The sequence below is a fragment of the Meles meles genome, chromosome 7 (genome assembly GCF_922984935.1).
Source record: "Meles meles chromosome 7, mMelMel3.1 paternal haplotype, whole genome shotgun sequence".
In the NCBI taxonomy this organism is placed as follows: domain Eukaryota; kingdom Metazoa; phylum Chordata; class Mammalia; order Carnivora; family Mustelidae; genus Meles; species Meles meles.
In genome coordinates this window covers 99,984,063-100,004,933 of record NC_060072.1, presented here as the reverse complement: position 1 = coordinate 100,004,933, position 20,871 = coordinate 99,984,063, and the positions used below count along the sequence as shown (strand labels likewise).

The window sequence follows — 20,871 nt, the reverse complement described above, 5'->3', positions numbered from 1 at the left end:
AACCATACTTCCTTTGATTTGGATACCTAAAGACCTGCTCAGAAACTTCCTGAGGGTTAAAATAAGGAAGATATTTCCTTTTCAAAATAAGACAATTAAAGGAATCATTTATAAATATAGAGTCATAAATAAATAAGTAGTCAATGATAAAGTTTTCCTTATCTTCAAATATGAAAATGAGGGTGTTACTGTTTGCGAAAAAATGTGAATATTCTAAAATACATTCACATAAGTAGTACTATAATTTTTTTAATGCTTAGACTTATTATAGAATATTGGAAATATCACAGAGGATTAGGATAAAAGCTGACCTATTGACTTACATAAAATGACTAAGGATAGAATCTGTCTTGAGATTCTAAAAATATAATTTCTATATGAAATACTTTTTAAGTTTGCCATTATGGAACCATATCTTCTTACTTATATATTTATTAAGATATTTATTAGATGTTATCAAATATTGGGAGACCAAAAAGGAATCAGAATTCAGTATCCTTTCATTTTGCTCAGAGGAAGCTACAAACTCAGGGCGAAAATCCATTTAACATAGATATCAATTACCAGAAGGTTAAAAAAAAAAAAAACATTAATTCTAGAGTGTCTGAAGAACTTGATTTTCAGCAGAATCCATTTACAATCCTCAAAGTGACACTGACTCCATTAGAGGCCAAGTGTAAGTAAACGATCAAGCTTAACAGAAGTGCTTAAAGAGCCATAAGTCAGGAAGAGCTTGAAAGTGAGGGGATTATTAAGGTTAACTGTTGTAAGATAAGGAGGTGAGAAATCTTGACAGAGCAACAAGATAGTTACCACTGCTTTAAGGTAAAAATCATTACTTTAGAAGGGGAATTTAATTTGTTCCTAAATAAAAGAAGATTGATTTTCATTTTCATTTTGTAGGTTTTATTTTCCTATTGAAATTCCAAGCTGGGGATTGAGGGTGGTCAGAAGGAGAGAAATACTGATGCATAGAAAACAGTTTGTAAAGAGAAATTCATAAGGGTGCATTTGTTTTAGTGACCATTAAGATTTGAAAAATACAGGAGAAGGGAGTTGAGGGAAATTGGAAGGGGAGATAAACCATGAGAGACTATGGACTCTGAAAAACAACCTGAGGGTTTTGAAGGGGCGGTGGGGGGGCGGGTGGGAGGTTGGGGAACCAGGTGGTGGGTAATAGGGAGGGCACGTATTGCATGGAGCACTGGGTGTGGTGCAAAAACAATGAATACTGTCACGCTGAAAAGAAAATTTTAAAAAAGTGAAAAAAAAAGATTTGAAAAATACAAGTCCCCAAACAATCAGCAACCTATTTTCATTTAATTTACATCACTATTATATTTGCAACACTAGAAATTTTCATGAAATGAGGAAAATTAATAGAAGAGAGATAAACCCAGGGAACTGCCAAACTTTTTCATACAAGTTTACCTGAACTCAGTTATTTTACTAATGTAAGTAATTACTGATAATAGCAAAATGATACTAATAAAATCTTCAGATGTGTTTGTATTTATCTTTAAAAGAAATTAGGAGACAATTCTCAAAGTGGGGAATCAGGATTCAAATAGCACTTTCCTAATTAAGTGGGAACAGTTTTCATTTGCTTTGGTAGAATTGAATCTTCAAAGCAAAATAAAGCTAAATTGACAGAAAAACACATACATAGAAAAAATATAAGTACAATGGATAAATACCAAGTCAGCAAAATCTACAGTAAAGTTTTATCTCTCTTTCTCTTGCTTTTAAAGTGACTACTGTAACTTTGGGCAACATTCACTTCAGTTTTTGTTTCTTAGGTTCTACAATAAAAAGAATATCCCTTCTGTACCTACTGTGGGATAGATGCTATTTTAGGCACTGAAAATACAAATATGAATTAAATATATTTTCTTTTCTTAAGAAATTCACTGTTGGTGGGTATTAAGGAGGGCACGTATTAAATGGGCACTGGGTGTGATGTATAAACGATGAATCTTAGAACACTGAAAAAATAAAATAAAGTTTAAAAAAATCAACAAAAAAATTCACTGTTTACAAACATGTCAGCTACTGAATGGCTTTCTAAAGAACTGGTGTTATAATAGAAGTAGAACACTGAAAAATCCTTTAAATGAAGAAAATAAGTCAATTCCTTCTCTTCATGTCTCCATTTCCACCACCACTAGCAAAAATTTAATAATAGAGCGGACAGTCAGAAACTAAGCTCAATGGACGTTAGTTGCTTTATAAAATTTCTACAGTTGCTTCAAATTGCATAGGTAGAGTCAATAAATCTTACAGCTTTCATAAATGAATCATCATTTCATAGTACTGCTATGTAAGAGTCCCTCCATTCCAAACCTCTGTTGTGTAGAATATGCTGTTCTACTAAGCTTCACATCCATTTCAAACAATATTACCACATGCTACCAGCTCATCCATTGTTGCAGAAATGCTAGTTGTATAAACTATCAAACATTGTATGGTATCTTCATTTATATCCTGAAACATTAGGGGTTTTGATTCACTACCAAGATGAACCTCTTTAGAACATTCCAGTACTCCAGGGTTGTAGCTGAAGCCTGACAGGGTTAAAATTCAGAGAGAGATCTGTAGGCTACATAGGCTACCACAAAGCCTATCCTCAGACACCAGTGGACTGGTGGGATGCTAGAATTAATTTTCTTATTAATTTTATAGTCAGTTAAGTACAATGTATCTTACATCTTAAGCAACCTTTGAGCATCCCCCAATTTGACAGCCTTCAGATCATCATCATATTCCACCTAGCTCCTCTCTTCTACACTTAGTCCTACTTTTCTGCCCTGTCCTAGAATTCATGCTCTCTGAAATTTTCCCTAAATCCTCTGGCTCTTCCTTCTTGTTTTTAGTTGAAAAATGGCTTCTTGATGAGGAAATGACTTTCCATGAAGTCTTTTCAGGTCCTACATCCAATGAACGCTTGATTTGTGACCTAGACTTCTGTACCTTGATGCTTTCTAAGCTTATTCACCTATTCACTTGAGTAGGGAATGGCTAACTGCTGGTTTTCTGAGACTCAGTCCACTGGGTTAAAAACACTCCCTCCCCATCTTTGTCTTGAACTCTTCGTCACTTCCTCTAACATAATAAATATTTTAGAACTTACATCTTTCTTTCCACACTTGTCACCTGCCATCCTGACTTAGCAGTTCCTTTTCCAATCATCTCCAAATATTTTCTCTTCATATCATTTTGACCAACAGTGTTTCTTCCTTCTCATTCTGGGACTTGAAATAATAACTGAAAATGATTTCGGGCTCCTACTGAGATTGTCTAATGCTGTTATTTAGTTATCTAACTCTGTTATTATCCAACCCCAGTACTCCTCTACTTCCTTCCTACCCACTAGATCCTTCACTTTCTTTCATTTACAGATCAAAGTTCATATCCCAACAGCTTACCCAATAATTTTTCAATATTCTTAACTTACTTTTCCAATATTCTTCTATATTCTACCACTTGACAAAATCATTCATCTGTGAATTTGACAGCATTCTCTTTTCTGCCCCTACTGTAGTAGCCAATCTCAAATTGACCCCGAATGATCTGTAGCTTTTGGCATGAAGCCTCCTTCTACACTGGACCAAGATCAGTCAGTGTGAAAAACAGAATATTGCAAAAGTGGTAGTATATAACTCCAAGATTAGGTTATAAAGGCACTGTTGACCTCTGATTCTCTCTGGCTCTGTCTTTCTCTCATGACTTACTTTAGGGGAAGCCATGTTGTGAGTAACTATATGGAGACTCTTTTAACAGCCATGTGGGTGAACTTGGAAGTGAATCCTTCAGCCCTCATCGTGTCTTTAGGAACTATAGTTTGACTGTAACTTCATGAGACATGTTGAGCAAGAACTGTAGAGCTAACCTGTTCACAGATACCTGATCCATTATAATAGCTTGTTATTTGATGCTACTAAGTATTAGGGTAATTTGTTACATAGCAATAGATAACACAGTTGCTGAGCCCTGCTAGGGAAAAATCAGATAATTAGGAAGACTGATGAAGTCAGTTCTACCTTTGACTCAGTTTTTGTCCTGGGATCTAGCCAATCTGGCTCCTTGCTCAACAGAGTCTGCTTCTTTTTCTCTCTCTGCCCCTGTCCCCCAACTCATGTGTACATGTCCCCTCTCTCTCCCTTTCTCAGATCAATAAATAAAATCTCTAAAAAATTATGACGACTGGTGTTAAATTCTTGTGTCCTTAATCTCCACTCTGTTTCAGTACTATTTTCTTAATCCGTTCTCTATCCAGTGTCTCCAGTGCATTTTCTTAAATTGCTCCACTCTCATCAAATCTCTACGTTCTACCTCCCTTATTATCTTATAAATACCTTAGACTATTCTATTATCTTACAAATCTCAGTGAGATGTATAAAATATATTAAATATAGCCTTTTTCAAGTTTCTGTTATTGAAGATAGATCTACACATTATAGAGTATAGGTTACATATATGTCTCTATCTATCTTTCAACTTTTTCCTTTCTTTTGGTTTCTTCCAGTTAACATTTAATTATGCCCACTTAATACCCCACAGCTTCCTTTAACTCTAATTCCTCATTCAGTTAAAGCTTTAGTTAATAGTTGACCTTTCAAGTCAAACTTCTGGGAAGAACTATTCATACTTTTCTCTCATTATTTCCTCTTCTCACATTATTCCTCACCAAGGACAATTTGATTTCTGTTCCTAGTATCCCATTAAATTTTCTCATCACAATCACTAGTTGGTTATTTTTTACAGATGATAAGCATATATCCTTTGAAATCTCATTTAACTTGATTTCTTCCACTAATTCCATAATGCCATACTATGGATAGATTTTTCCATTTAATTCTCTGAACTTAGATTCTCTATCTCCTTTGCTGATCCCTTTCATAAAATAAATACTTGGTAGAAAATTTCCTTTTGTTGGAATCCTTTTGGTATGTAATGTAAATACACTTCATCATGTATGCAATTAAAACATAGTTTATAAAGACCCCTTCATTAGTCCTTGAGCACTTTAGAAATATATTTTTCATGGATTATTATTGAAAACTTAAACTAGAAAGTCATTTACATTAGTTAATATAAGTAAATGAATATTACGTGGGCATAAGGAGTATTTCCAGAAAGTGTTTTGAAGCTAAGAATACTTTGAAAGCAGAGATGATGCTCAGTAAAATTATCCATACCCTTAAATTTAAAAATCAGCCAAGGGAAAAGACAAATAAGAGGAAGTGAACAGAGTGGGTGCATAGAATATGTGAGGAAATAGGATCCTCCCATGACTCATCTATATAGACTGACAGAAAAGTTTCTATCATTGTCTTTTATCCTCATTGTAAGAGACTGAGTCAACAACAACAAAAAAAGACAGAAAAGCTTCTCATACAACTTTGTCTTAAGAATTAGTTCTATAAGAGGGAAAGTGAGAGGGAGACAGACATTGAGAGAATGAGAAGAAAGGAGAGAAAATGGCATCCATGGATTACAGTACATACAGCCAAGCTGCAGCCTTGCAGGGCTACAGTGCATACACTGCCCATCCCACTCAAGGATATGCACAGACCACCCAGGCATATGGTGTATATGTCACTGATGTCAGCTATACCCAGGCTCAGACCACTGCTACCTATGGGCAGACGGCCTATGCAACTTCTATGGACAGCCTCCTGCTGGTTATATTACTCCAACTGCCCCCCAGGCATACAGTCAGCCTGTTCAGGGGTATGGCACTGGTGCTTATGATATCACCACTGCTATGGTCACTACTACCCAGGCCTCCTGTGTAGCTCAGTCTGCTTATGGCACTCAGCCTGCTTACCCATCCTATGGGCAGCAGCTGGCAGCCACCGCACTTGCAAGACCACAGGATGGTAACAAACCCGCTGAGACTAGTCAACCTCAATCTAGGACAGGGGGTTACAACCAGCCCAGCCTAGGATATGGACAAAGTAACTACAATTATCCCCAGGTACCTGGGAGCTACTCCATGCAGCTAGTCACTGCACCACCCACCAGCTTATCCTCCCACCAGCTACTCCTCTACACAGCCAACTAGTTATGATCAGAGCAGTTACTCTCAGCAGAACATCTATGGGCAGCCGAGCAGCTACGGTCAACAGAGTAGCTATGGTCAACAAAGCAGCTATGGACAGCAGCCACCCACTAGTTATCCCCCCCAAAACTGGATCCTACAGGCAGGCACCAAGTCAATATAGCCAACAGAGCAACAGCTACAGGCAGCAGAATTCATTCCAACAGGACCACCACAGTAGCATGGGTGTTTATGGGCAGGAGTCTGGAGGATTTTCCAGACCAGGAGAAAACCGGAGCATGAGTGGCCCTGATAACTGGGGCAGGGGAAGAGGGGGATTTGATCATGGAGGCATGAGCATAGGTGGGTGGGGAAGAGGATGTGGTGGAATGGGTGCTGGAGAGTGAGGTGACTTCAATAAACCTGGTGGAACCTTGGATGAAGGACCAGATCTTGGTCTAGGCCCACCTGTACATCCAGATGAAGACTCTTGACAACAGTGCAATTTCTGTGCAAGTGTTAAATGACAATGTGACTCTAGGTGATCTGGCCGACATCTTTAAGCAGTGTGGAGTTGTTAAGATGAACAAGAGAACCGGACAACCCATGATCAATATCTACTTGGACAAGGAAACAGGAAAGCCCAAAGGTGATGCTACAGTGTCCTGTGAAGACCCACCAACTGCCAAGGCTGCCATGGAGTGGTTTGATGGGAAGGATTTTCAAGGGAGCAAACTGAAGGTTTCTCTTGTTCAGAAGAAGCCTCCAAGGAACAGCCTGCAGGGTGGCATGCCACCCTGTGAGGGCAGATGGATGCCGCCGCCACTTCATGCAGGTCCAGGGGGCCCAGGAGGTCCTGGGGGCCCCATGGGTCACATGGGAGCCCATGGAGAAGACAGAGGTTGCTTTCCCCCAAAAGGCCCCCGGGGTTCCCAAGGGAACCCATCTGGAGGAGGAAATGTCCAGCATGAGCTGGAGACTGGGAGTGCCTCAATCCAGGTTGTGGAAAACAGAACTTCACCTGGAGAACAGAATGCAACCAGTGTAAGGCCCCGAAGCCTGAAGGCTTCCTTCCACCACCCTTTCCACCCCCGGGCAGTGACCATGGCAGAGGTGGCCCTGGTGATATATGGGGCGAAAGAGACGGCCTCATGGACCATGGTGGTCCCAGTGGGATGTTCAAAGGTGGCCGTGGTGGAGATAGAGGAGGTTTCTGTGGTGGCCAGGGCATGGACCAAGGTGGCTTTGGTGGAGGAAGACAGCTTGGCCCTGGCGAGCCCCCTGGACCTTTGATGAAGTAGATGAGAGGAAGAAAAGTAGGGCGCGGAGGACCTGGAAAAATGGATAAAGGCGAGCACCATCAGGAACTCAGAGACTGGCCCTACTAGATGCACAGACCCCACAGAGCTGCATTGACTACCAGATTTATTTTTCAAACCAGAAAATGTTTTAAATTTATAATTCCATATTTATAATGTTGGCCACAACATTATGATTTTTCTTGTCTATACTTTAGTATTTTTCACCATTTGTGATGAAACATTAAAACAAGTTAAATGGGGGAAAAAAAGAATTAGTTCTATAAATATTTTACCCTTTAAACTCCAACTTTTTAAAAAAGAGTTTTGTGTTATCCTGGTATCTTGCCAACATAGTAGTAGTCCCCTCCTGCTAAATACAGAACATCTGATTATATACCCTTTCATTATTTGTTCGAATCTGGAGATTCATAAATTCTCACTTTATGGTGCCTTTAAAGTCTTAGTAATTTTTCCATGTCATGCCCTAAGTCAAAAGTAATTATATAAAAACAATATAATAGTTGTAGTCAGTGTGGTATCTGGGAGCTACTGCTGTTCTTTTCTTGCATATAAAAATATATTATGAGGTACTGACAAAGAATGTCTTTACATGCCCCTCAGGTTGACTAAATGTTAGGCAAGTTTCTTTCTGGCTATAGAATCTGACTTCCCTTTATTCAGAGCATTTACTTTAGAAAACTTACAATTTCAAGTTTTTTTGCCCCTTTGAGATGTAAATCTTCTCCCAGCCTCTTGTCAGTTTTATAAGCCAGAAATGTCTTTCTCAAGTAGCTGGGAGCCATCCTTTTAAAATGTAATCACCAGAAAGACAGTGCCCATATCTCCCAGTCTCTGTTGGGGGATGAGAGCCTAACTTCATTATCCATCAGTTAGGAAACATGGATGGCCTAATCACATTGACCAACCATCCCCCTAATGTCCTTCAGTACTTTTCTGCTAGCCTTCCATAACACTTAGAAACTCTCCTGCATTTTGCTTCAGCGGACTTGAGTTCAGCATCTCTCCCCCTGTTGCAGTGGTAATGAATAAAGTCTTCCTTAGACTTTTGGATGCAATTTTTTTTTGGCAGCACCCCTAAGAGTTTGCCACGGTGCCTTGGGGACACCTCAGTGTACCTTGGGAAATCATCATTCTAATATAATCAGGAATCTAGGTAGTAAGAAGATGGAAGAATAGTAAAACAAACCAAAAAAGTAAGAATACCCTTTGTAGAATAACTCCATCCCCATTCCCTTCCCTGTTTCTCTTCTCCCAAATTTTACCTCACCTAACCTCAGTTTTAAAACAAACTGCTATAGAGGAAGGTTGGGGAATATAACTGGGACTTTGGAATTCTACTCAAAATAAAGGACATTTTTTTTTTCTTCTACCCATTTCTTAAACTGTACTATGCCTCAGGATTCTCTCCTTGGTTCATTTCTCACCCAAGAAAATCTCTCTAAACTATTTCATACACTGCCATACCTTCAATTACTATCATTTCAAAAGCGGGAGGATGATGCACTTCACTGGGAAGGGGAAAGCTTGTATCAAATCCTTAAGGAGCATTTCCAAATTATATGCTCCTTCCCACTGCCTAATACCCATTATATTCCCCTAAAGGGGATTCTTTTTTTTTTTTAAGGTTTTACTTATTTATTTGACAGAGAGACACAGCAAGAGAGGGAATATAAGCAGGGGAGTGGGAGAGGAAGAAGAAGGCCTCCTGAGGAGCAGGGAGCCCCATGCGGGGCTCGATCCCAGAGTTCTGGGATCATAACCTGAGCCAAAGGCAGACGCAATGACTGAGTCACCCAGGCGCCCCATGTAAAGGGGATTCTTGCTTTCTAATTGAGGATCATTTTTATTGTGAGTGAATGCCATGGAAAGTTAAGTTTTAAAAAGAATATTAGTAACTGCTGAATTCTGGTGACCCTCAAATTATTTTTATGCCTAAAACTCTTCCTGAAGTCCAAACATATATTTCCAATTGTCTGTGGACATCTGATGTACCCTTCAAATTCAACATGTCAAAAGTGAAATTGTTTTCTTACCCAAATATTCTGGATGTTATATCCTTAGAACAATGAACAGCATGGGTCAATTTGATTCTATCCCCTAAAAAAAATTGCATATAATTACCTATCTTCATGTGCAGTACTGCTACTCAAGGTCAGGTCACTAGGTTTCTCATTTGGATTTTTATAAGTCTGATTATTCTATCAGTCTTTATTTAAAAAAAAAAAGATTTATTTATTAGAGACAGACAAAGAGCAAGTATGAGCAGGTGGAAGGGTAAAGGGGGAGGGAGACTCTCCCCACTGAGTGGGGAGCCTGACATGAGGCTTAATTCCAGGATCCCGAGACCATAACCTGAGACAAAATCAGGTCAGATGCTTAACCAGCTAAGCCACTCAGGTGCCCCATATCAGTCTTTAAATATTAAATTACTTTAACTGTGGTAAAAAAAAAAAAAGAAAAATGTTAACATTCTACACAAAAATCTGCCCACAGAAGTTTATAGCAGTTTTGTTCATAATTGCCCAAACCTGGAAAAAACCAAGATGTCCTTCACTAGGTGACTGGATAAATAAACTATGGTTCATCTAGACAAAGGAATATCACTCCACAATGAAAAGAAATGAGCTATCAAGCCACAGCAAAACATAGAGGAAACTTAAATTCGTATTACTAGGTAAAAAAAGCCAATCTGAAAAGGCTACATGCTATATGATCATAACTATATGACACTGTTTAAAAGATTTATTTATTTATTTTAGAGAGAGAGAGATAGCACATGCATACATATGAATGCAGGGAGGGGCGGGGGGGGAGGTAAGAGGGAGTGAATCTCATGCAGACTCCACACTGAGCATGGAGCCTGATGCGGGGCTCCATCTCATGACCCTGGGATCATGACCTGAGCCAAAACCAAGAGTCAGATGTTTAACCAACTGAGCCACCCAGGTGCCCCACTACATGACATTCTATGCTTGGGGAAAGAATAGGCAGAGCGCAGAGGATTTTTAGGATAGGGAAAATATTCTATATGATAACATAACAATGGATACATGTCACACATTTGTTCAAGTTCATAGAATGTACAAAGTTAAACGTGAAATATAATGTAAACTAGGGACAGGTTCATCAGCTATAACAAATACTTTCTGGTGGGGATGTTCATAACAGGGAAGGCTATGTGTGTGTGTATGGGCAGGGGCATATGAGAAATCTCTCTACCTCTCTCAATTTTGCTGTGAAAACAAAACTGCTCTAAAAAACTAAAGTCTTAAATCACATAACATAAACTTTATGATATTAACTACTTTTAAGTATATAATTCAATTACATTAGATATAGTCACATTATTTATCTTACAAAACTGAAACTACTATTTACCCATTTTTTTTTTTAAGATTTTATTTATTTATTTGACAGAGAGAGATCACAAGTAGGCAGAGAGGCAGGCAGAGAGAGAGGAGGAAGCAGGCTCCCCACGGAGCAGAGAGCCAGATGCGGGGCTCGATCCCAGGACCCTGAGATCATGACCTGAGCCGAAGGCAGCGGCTTAATCCACTGAGCCACCCAGGCGCCCCTACCCATTTTTTTTTTTAAGATTTATTTATTTATTTGACAGATCACAAGCAGGCAGAGAGGCAGGCAGAGAGAGAGGAGAGAGCAGGCTCCCCACTGAGCAGAGAGCCCGATGCAGGACTTGATCCTAGGACCCTGGGATCATGAACTGAGCCGAAGGCAGAGGCTTTAACCCACTGAGCCACCCAGGCGCCCCTCCTATTTACCATTAAACAACTCCTCATTTCTCCCTCCCCCAGGCCCTTGTAACCCCCATTCTACTGTCTATAAATTTGACTACTGTGGATAATTCACGCGAGTAGAACCATACAGTATCTGTCTTTTTGTAACTCTTATTTCACTTAGCATAATGTCCTCAGGGTTCATTCATATTGTAGAATGTGACAGGATATCCTTTCTTTTTTAAGGTTGAATAATATTTCATTGTGTGTTTATAGCACATTTTATCTCTTTTGATTTTTCAACACAGAAGTGTGAATCAGTGTTATAAAATGTAAATGGGGGGCGCCTGGGTGGCTCGGTGGATTAAGCCGCTGCCTTCGGCTCGGGTCATGATCTCGGGGTTCTGGGATCGAGTCCCGCATCGGGCTCTCTGCTCTGCAGGGAGCCTGCTTCCTCCTCTCTCTCTGCCTGCCTCTCTGCCTACTTGTGATCTCTCTGTCTGTCAAATAAATAAATAAAATCTTTAAAAAAAAAAATGTAAATGGATGACATCATTCACTTGCTTAACCTCTTCAGTAGCATCCTTCGACATTTAGATCATCTTCAAAAAAATCAATACGTAATTAGTTAGTAATTTCATCTGCTCTTTTTTATCCATGCAGCCTCAGCTTTCACCATTCTCCCTAACTTGCCTTCTTCTTTGCAAACCTGTAATTTATTTATAGAGAAATTTTTCTTCTTCTTCTTTCTTTCTTTTTTCTTTTCTTTCTTTTTTTTTTGTGAAGATTTTCTTTTCATTTTAAGTAAACTCAACTACTAATGTGGGACTTGAACTTATGACCTTGAGATCAAGAGTAGCATGCTCTACCAGCTGAGCCAGCCAGGTGTTCCTATGGTGAACTTCCTTTAGAATCCCGAACTCTTGAGGATTGTTCTCATTTCTAGACAATGATTTATACTGCCCTCCTGATCATGAATATTCTTTTTCTGTTTAGCAAATTTCTATTCATCTTTCATTTTGTACATTAAATGTTAATATCTTTTGAAACTTTTGTATCACTACCTTTGACCGAGGCATGTGCTCTTGTTATACATTCTTATACCACCCAATGTGGTCTTCTTTCAGTGATTTTCATACTTTACTCCAACGTTCTATCCTATCTCAATAAGTAACACATGTTGGAAAGATAGCAATACCAACTACATTTTTCATTATCTTATGCCAAAAAGTGAAAAAAATCCCTCTTTATTCAACAATGAATAAATTGAATATCAAATAAATTAAACAATGAGGATTCGGCCCAGTTATTTTTTACAAGCTATATTTTTAAGAAAATGAAATAAATTGCATTGTATTAATTTATTAAAACATGAGATGTTAGGAATGAGTTTTTGTGATATAATCTAGAACATTATATATTTTATATAATATATATTATATATATTTATATATATATTTATATAATATATATATATAATCTGAACATAATATGTTCAACAATGTTTGTGGCAAGTGTTTGCAATTAAACAGAAACTCAAATCACCAGAACCATCCATTCCATAAGTACTGAATTTAAGAATTCATCAGTAATGCGAGATTGAGATGGTACATTAACAAATTACTGATGTCCAGTCCCAATTTCCTGCCCTTTAACCTTTCAGAACAAGTATTTCCTTAGCAGATGAATACCAAGAGTACTGGAAACTCAGAAACAGTCATAAATTCCTTTTTCTTTGGGTCTGTTTTGATAAGCTCATTTCACAATTAAATCCTTGATAGTTTTCATTAAATCTAAGTATTTATCTTCATATGCTTCCAGCTACTTTAGTTACTTGCAATTTTCAATCAATCTTACTGACCTCCTAGAAAATGAAATTCTACCCCTAACTCCAGATCCATAGCAGAAATGGCATCATTTTTTGCCCAGTTTCACTTGCAGTGACTTATTGCCTATGTAGCAGGGTCTTATATATCCTCTATACATGGCAACCCATTACAGTGATAGCACATGCTTGCCTACTTTTAATACCACCTGCCACTATATATGTCAAACAGCAATTGTGACAAGTGATAAGAATGAGCATCACTATGAAGTATGTGATGTATAGTGAAGCAAGACGTACAGCAATCCTCACAGAGCAAAAGTCTGGAACCATACGATTTAGATTTAAATGCCAGATTTGGCACTTATGAGCTGTGTACACTTGGGCAATTAAGCTTTCTCCTGTGGTTCTTTGCTTGATTGTGTTCAGGCCACCGAAGAAAGAGGTTGCATATGAGTCTTCAAATGTCTTGGAGCTAACCAAGATACTTCTTTTAAAGTTTGTAACTATCTCCACCTAAGAATTGTAAGAAAGAACAGCATGCCTAAAGATGGGTTTATCTAATTGGCAAAATTTACCTATTTCTTAAGAGCAACAGGTGGGGACACCATGGGCATTCTATGTTAGTAGTAGAGAACAAGAAGAGATCAGGGATCGGGGGCTTCATGAAAAAGGGAATGAGGATAAGGTTAGTATCAAAGCCTCTAATGTGGTTTCCAGGCTATCTTAGTTCACCTTTTCTGCTTATACTTGGAGAAGAGGCAAGGGAATCCAACCTGTCTCCCACATACACAGCGTTCATAAAATTTCCAGTGTACTCACTCCAAGCATATGTTCTTTTGTGTTTGTAGTCATGAAAAGTCCAGAGCCTGATAAAGGGGCAGTAGCAGGGACTAGAGTATAAACTGACACCACAACAAACTTAAATTATTCTCTCATTGGTCCTTAGCCAAACATGTAACTAGTAGAGTTGATGAAAAAGAAATAAAAAGCAGAGCAGCTGAGGAGGTAGCAGACATGGGCCCTTCACTTAAAAATGTGCCTGCACGTTCCCCTATATAAGAATCTAGGGAAGCCTGGGCACCTGGGTGGCTCAGTGGGTTAAGCCTCTGCTTCGGCTCAGGTCATGATCTCAGGGTCCTGGGAAGGAGTCCCACATCAGGCTCTCTGTTCAGCAGGGAGCCTGCTTCCTACTCTCTCTCTCTGCCTGCCTCTCTGCCTACTTGTGATCCCTCTCTGTCAAATAAATAAATAAAATTTAAAAAAAAAAAGAATCTAGGGCAGTTTGATAATGAGTAGAAACAGTAGAAACACATCTACAACTAGTTCAAATTTTGCAAGTGTAAGAGATTCAAGAGAATTGGCTTTTGCCTCATCCCCTTTATGGCTCTAGTTCCCCAAGAGTTTAGGTTGGAAAGCAAGGACCAGGCACCTGATATCACATGAGGTCCTCAGTATGAATTAGGTCTATTTCAGGTACACTTGACCCTTAGGGGTCAATATCCCTAAGGAGTCAAAAATCCACATATAACTTCTTCACTCCCCCAAAACTGAATTACTAATAGCCTACTATGGACAAGAACCCTTACCTTACCAATAACATAACCAGTCAATTAATACATATTTTTATGTTATATGTATTATATATGTATTTTTACAATAAAAAAGCTAGAGAAAAATGTTTTTACGAAAATCACAGGAACGAGAAAATACATTTAAATTAATAGTGCTGTACTATGTATATTGAAAAAAATCTGTGCATGAGTGGACCTACATAGTTCAAACCCAAGTTGTTAAAGAGTCAAGTGTATTCAACAGCACAAGCAGCTAGTAGCTACCTATTAGCCCAGATACATAGAATATTTATATAATTGCAGAAAATTCTATTGAATAATATCATCTAGATATAGCAATTCCATTTCCAGGCATCTGATATCTTGGAGAAACCCTCATACATGTTCCAGGGTATAACTATTAAGAATGTTTATAGCAGATGCATTTGTAATGGAAAAATACTAGAAACTGCCCAAATGTTCATCAAGAGAATTTATAAACTCCATGACATGCATACAGTCAGACACTGTACAACACTGAAAATAAATAGTAGATACACACGTGAGTGTGGATGAATATCACATAATGCTAAGTTGAGTAAAAAGATCATAGAAGAATACATGTAATAAGTTTCTCTCATTATACCAGTTAAACAAAACCAGACAATGTGTTGTTTAGGATAAATATTTGGGAAAATTGAAGAGAAAAACAAGGGAATGAGGAACACAAAATTCAGAATAGTGATTTCTTATAGGATGGATGGTAGGAAGGTGTGATCATGAAGGTATGCAATAGAGACATCAACATTATTGGAATTATTTTATCTCCTAAGCAAGGTCATGGGGATGATGATGCTTACTTTTTTTTCACATTTTGACAACTCTAAAGTCAGGATGGTCTTACAATCACTATTAGCCATGTAGCAGTTGTGATGTATTTGTTTTTGCCTCAGAAATACCTTACCCAAAATGATTTCTCTAGGTTTTTCTTTCTATACGTGCATAAAATGATATAAGCCAATAAGCTGTCTAAATCTAAAGATCTTTTAATACACATTTTAAATCCTACGTTTTAAGAAAATAAAAATTAAAGAAAACAAAAATGACTAAATTCTAAAAATCAACACTGTCTTTAAAATAGGAATATTGCTACTGTGCATAAAGAAAAGTACATATTTCTATTTATAAAACTGACCATTTATATTTGAAGCTACTATATTGCCAAATTTAATATAGTCCTTAAGTGGGTGGATGAGATGATGTGAGAATTAACATACTGGGTTAAAGTAATTTTTTAATAATCACCTATGGATTGTGAGAAAATTATTCTAAAATGTCAAGAAAACAAAATAGAGAATTTATACTATCTTCTAGTGTACTAAAATGTCCTAGAAGTTATCAAATTAAGTACAAGACAGTGTATCCAAAAAAGCCATATTTCTCACAGTCTTATAAGAAGAGATCAATAACTTTCATGATTAAAAAGTTACAGGTCTCAGGTGTTCATTACAGCTATAGCTGATCTATCTCATGATTGTATTTCTTTTCGAAGAATGCATGTTCTTAGTCTTTGTTAGACAACCAAATAGAGAAATTTTATCTTTTCCTTGGAGGTCTGCTTCTTGCATACTACAATGCACCATTTACAAAAGCTTAAAGAGATTTCTTGGAATAAATAGAACTTCCCAGCCCAAGCAATGTTCACGAAAGGCATTATATATAGAATATTTCTGAGAGTGGGTGACATGAGTGTTATATCAGCACAAAAGTGACAGTTTGGGGAGAGAGATTTTCAAATCTTATTTCCTCAGACAAATATGGTGCAGACTTGAATGCACTTTTTCAAAAACATGGGTGGGGATTCATTAAATTAGTTCATAGGGATATACACAATTTAGCTTAAGCATTCGAAAAACCAGCATTAAATGGAGGTATAAGACTCAATTTACTACCTATTATTTTCATTTGAAAATAAGAACATTTAAAACAGTGGGAGACTATTAATTTGTTGCAAGGACCAAAAAAAAAAAAAAAAGAGAGAAAGAGAGAGAAAGCTTGTTTTTGATTCAGTACCATGTTATCTACTAAAACCATATTTTAGGTCTTCCATAGAGTCATTACTACTCTTGCTTCTCCTAAGCCATTTTGTGCAAATGTTCCTGGTTTTTTCTCCTTCCTCAAAATACTAAAGGTTGCTTTTGGCTGGCTTTCACATGCCTAAAGGTTAATATACTAATTAACATTAAAGATTCACACTTGATAATACCGGGAATACCTACCCCACCCCTGAAGGTAAATATCTCCGTTCTCATTGCTAAGATTTTTTTTTTTTTTAAGATTATAGACAGTGTGGAGAGTCCAGAAGCTTTTATAGCCTTCACTGAAGTGTACCTTTAGTAACAATTTCTCATTGTAAGTAGAACAGAAAGCAGAGATATGCTCTAGAATATCTGATACTCTGCTATCAACAATCTCACAATGGAGAATAGATGATCAGAGGCAAAGAATTCCTACGAAAGATGAGGATTTCTGAATTTCCCCTGAAATTTAAGGATTTATTGGGGGTGTAACCTTCCCTACTCCTCCAGATAGGGCAGACAAGTGAGTTAAAAGTGGTTAAAGGGAAGAAGCATGGTCTGAAGGTGATAGAGTTGGCCCACAGAAATGACTAGGGACAGAACTGTAAACAATTCACGAGAATTTGAGACCAGAAGCCAGCAGGATAGTTGTTCTCTCAGTAGACACCAGGGGGAGGCAGTCCTGAAAATAAAACCAGTAATTTAAGTCTCAGAGAACAGACTGATCTAAATCTAACCGTTTCACAACACCTCCCACCACATCATAGAATGCATAAGCCAAGCACTCAGAAATAACCCCTGGGAGGAGAAAGTAGAGTGGGCTGGGAAGTTTTAAACCTAAAACAATTGAAAAGAATCCTGGAATTTGATTTAGTTTTCCTGGAAATTACTAAATTAAGTTTTTGGCAGCAGGTTGAAATAGAAATGTGAGATAAATATGAAGTCCAGTATAAATCAAAACAGACAGTTCTGATTTTTGCACATCAGAATGTGTGGCTTATGAAAATCATAACCACTGAGCCTTGTGTGTGACTTGGCTAGTTTCAATATGATGAATCCCTTTTGAGTTGAAGTTATTCTATTGAGGTAGCATGAGTGTGTATAGAATTTCTGATAATCTTATTGCCCCTGGTTATAGTGAGCTTACAGTACACTAAGCTTCCAAACTTTCTTCAAATGATTTTTTACATGAACTTCTACATGTATTCGTATACTTTTAGAAACATAATTATGTGAGCTTAGATTTCCCCCTCCACCCATAAAAATGAACAAACAAAAAACTACATGGTAGGTCATGGAAATTACATGATAATTAAAATTCAACAAACCTGAGTTTGAATCCCAATTGGTTACCTAAAGAAAGAAATGTATGTAAATTATCTTGGACAACTTTGTATGAAACAAGTATTGGTTTAATATTTCATTTCCATTCTTCATGCCATATTAAATTTGATTCATTATTATCACCTATATTTGAAAATTTTTTGATTTTTGTTATTAGTCTCTAAAATCTAAGAAATAAGTGCAGATGATCAGTGTTTTGTTTACTCATTATTAATTTCTTCAATTTTCCCTTGAAGATAGAATGCTAAAATTGTTTCAAGGCAGCTCCCTCTTAATTGTCACATTCACAGTCTCCCTCATAGCAATGAATGAGCACATGACACTGAGCAGTCTTTTTAGAGGTATGTGGGGTTTTGATAGGGCTTTTGTTTTCCTGATTAAGGAAGACACTGTGGTTAGTGTTGCTCTTGGCTCCCTTTCTAATTCTACTTCCTGTACTGAACACAGATTTGGTATCTGAAGCTATGACAGCCATCTTTTGACCATGCCGTAGGTGACAAGATTACATTTTCAGGAAATGGAATGGAAAGACAGGCAGAGTCTGGGTTCTTAATAACCCAGCTGAACAATTAAATAATTCTGGTGCATTTTTCACTGAAATAGGAAAAAAATCCTAAAATTTGTATGGAACACAAAAGAACCCAAATAGTCAAAGCAATCTTGAGAAAGAACATGGCTAAAGACACCATACCTTGTGATTTCAAACTATATTACAAAGCTATAGTAGTCAAAACAGTACGGAATTGGTATAAAAACAGACATATAGGGGTCCCAGAGTGGCTCAGTGGGTTAAAGCCTCTGCCTTCAGCTCAGGTCATGATCTCGGGGTCCTGGGATCGAACCCCGCATCAGGCTCTCTTCTCCGCGGGAAGCCTGCTTCCTCCTCTCTCTCTGCCTGCCTCTCTGCCTACTTGTGATCTGTCAAATAAATAAATAAAATCTTTAAAAAAAAAAAAAACAACAGACATATAGATCAATGAAACTGAATAGAAAGCCCAGAAATAAATCCATGCATATATGCCCAATTAATTTTTGACAAAGGCGCCAAGAATACACATGGAGAATGGAAATTCTCTTCAGTAAAGCAAGCAGGGAAAACTGGACAGCCAGATACAAAAGAATAAAATTGGATCCCATCTTACACTACACATAAAAATCAGGAGAGTCTGGGTGGCTCAGTCAGTTAAGCATTTGACTCTTGATTTTAGCTCAGGTCCTGATCTCAGGGTGGTGAGATCAAACCCCACTTTGGGCTCCATGCTGGGTGTAGAGCCTGCTTAAGATTCTCTTTATCCCTTCCTTCCTGCCCCTTTTCCCCTTCTCCCTCTCAAAAAGCAGAAAAAAAAAAAAAGAACTTCAAAAGATTTTTAAGACTTGCACATGAGACCTGAAATCATAAAACTCCTGTATGAAATAAGAGGGAATAAATTCCTAGACAATGGTCCTAGAAATGATTTTTTGGATTTGATACCAAAAGCAAAGTCAATAAAAGAAAACATAAACAAACAGAACTACACCAAGCTTAACAAGCTTCTGCTCAGCAAAGGAAGCCATCAACAAAATGAAGACAACTTATGGAATAGGACAAAATATTTGCAAAGTACATTTCTGATATAAGATTAATATTCATAATATATAAGGAATTCATATTACTCAATAGCAAATAATAATAACCCAATTAAAAATTGGGCAAAAGACTGAATAAACACTTTCCTAAAGAAAATATACTAACATGTATATTAAATATGCTAAACATCACTAATCATCAGGGAACACTTCTAGATATAGTTCCAAAGGAAATGAAATAGTTATCTTAAAAAGGTATCTATACCACTCTGTTCATAGCAGCATTATATATAATAGCTAAAATATGGAAACAACGTAAGCATCTGTCAATAGATGAAAGGATAAAGAAAATTTGATTTTTTTTGAAGATTTTATTTATTTATTTGACAGAGAAAGACATAGTGAGAGAGGGAACACAAGCAGGGGAAGTGGGAGAGGAAGAAGCAGCCTCCCGCAGAGCAAGGAGCTGGATGTGGGGCTCCATATCAGGACCCAGGGATCATGACCTGAGCTGAAGGCAGATGCCTAATGGCTGAGCCACCCAGCCACATTGAAAATGTGATATCTATATGGAATATTATTCAGCCTGAATAAAGAAGGAAATCCTGTGATTCTCAACAGTGTAAATGAACCTGGAGGGCATTACGCTAAGTGAAATTAGCCAAAGACAATTACCACATATTAAAATTTATGTGTGTAACCTAAAAAGAAGTATTACTCATAGAAACAGAGAGTAGAAAAGTGTTTGGCAGGAACTGGGGTTAGAGGAAATTAAAAGAGGTTGGCAAAAGGGTACAAATTTTCTATTGTTAAGATTGAATAAGATCTGAGTAATACATAGTATTGTGACTGTAACTGATAACACTCTATTGTTTAATTGGAATTTCTAAGAAGTAGAATTTACTGTAAAAATGTTAGATGAAGAATGCATTAACTCAACTGGGGAATCCTTTTACGATCAATGTATGCATGTATTAAATTATGTCGTACACTTTAAATATCTCACAATTTTGTCAATTATACCTCAAAAAAGCTGAAAAAATAATCCTCTTTTCCACCAAGTTAATGAGAGTATCATCATATTATTTTATTTTATTACTTTTTTTAATTTTTTTTTTTTGACAGACAGAGGTCATAAGCTGGCAGAGACAGAGAGAGAGGGAAGCAGGCTCCCTGCCGAGCAGAGAGCCTGATGCGGGTCTCGATTCCAGGACCCTGAGATCATGACCTGAGCCAAAGGCAGAGGCTTAACCCACTGAGTCACCCAGGCGCCCCTCATCATATTATTTTAAAAACTAAAATTCCAAGGCTATTCCAGATTTTGTGGGGAATTAGTGCCAAAAAGCATCATGAGCATCAAAATATGCATTGTTTTGTGGCAGAGACAGCTGGAGCTGTCATTATAT

General features: G+C 37.5%; 1 pseudogene; it reads left to right on the top strand.

The window, feature by feature from the left end:
- The first annotated feature begins 5,431 nt into the window (after positions 1 to 5,431).
- LOC123947032 lies at positions 5,432 to 7,431 on the top strand (annotated as a pseudogene).
- The last annotated feature ends 13,440 nt before the right edge of the window (positions 7,432 to 20,871 follow it).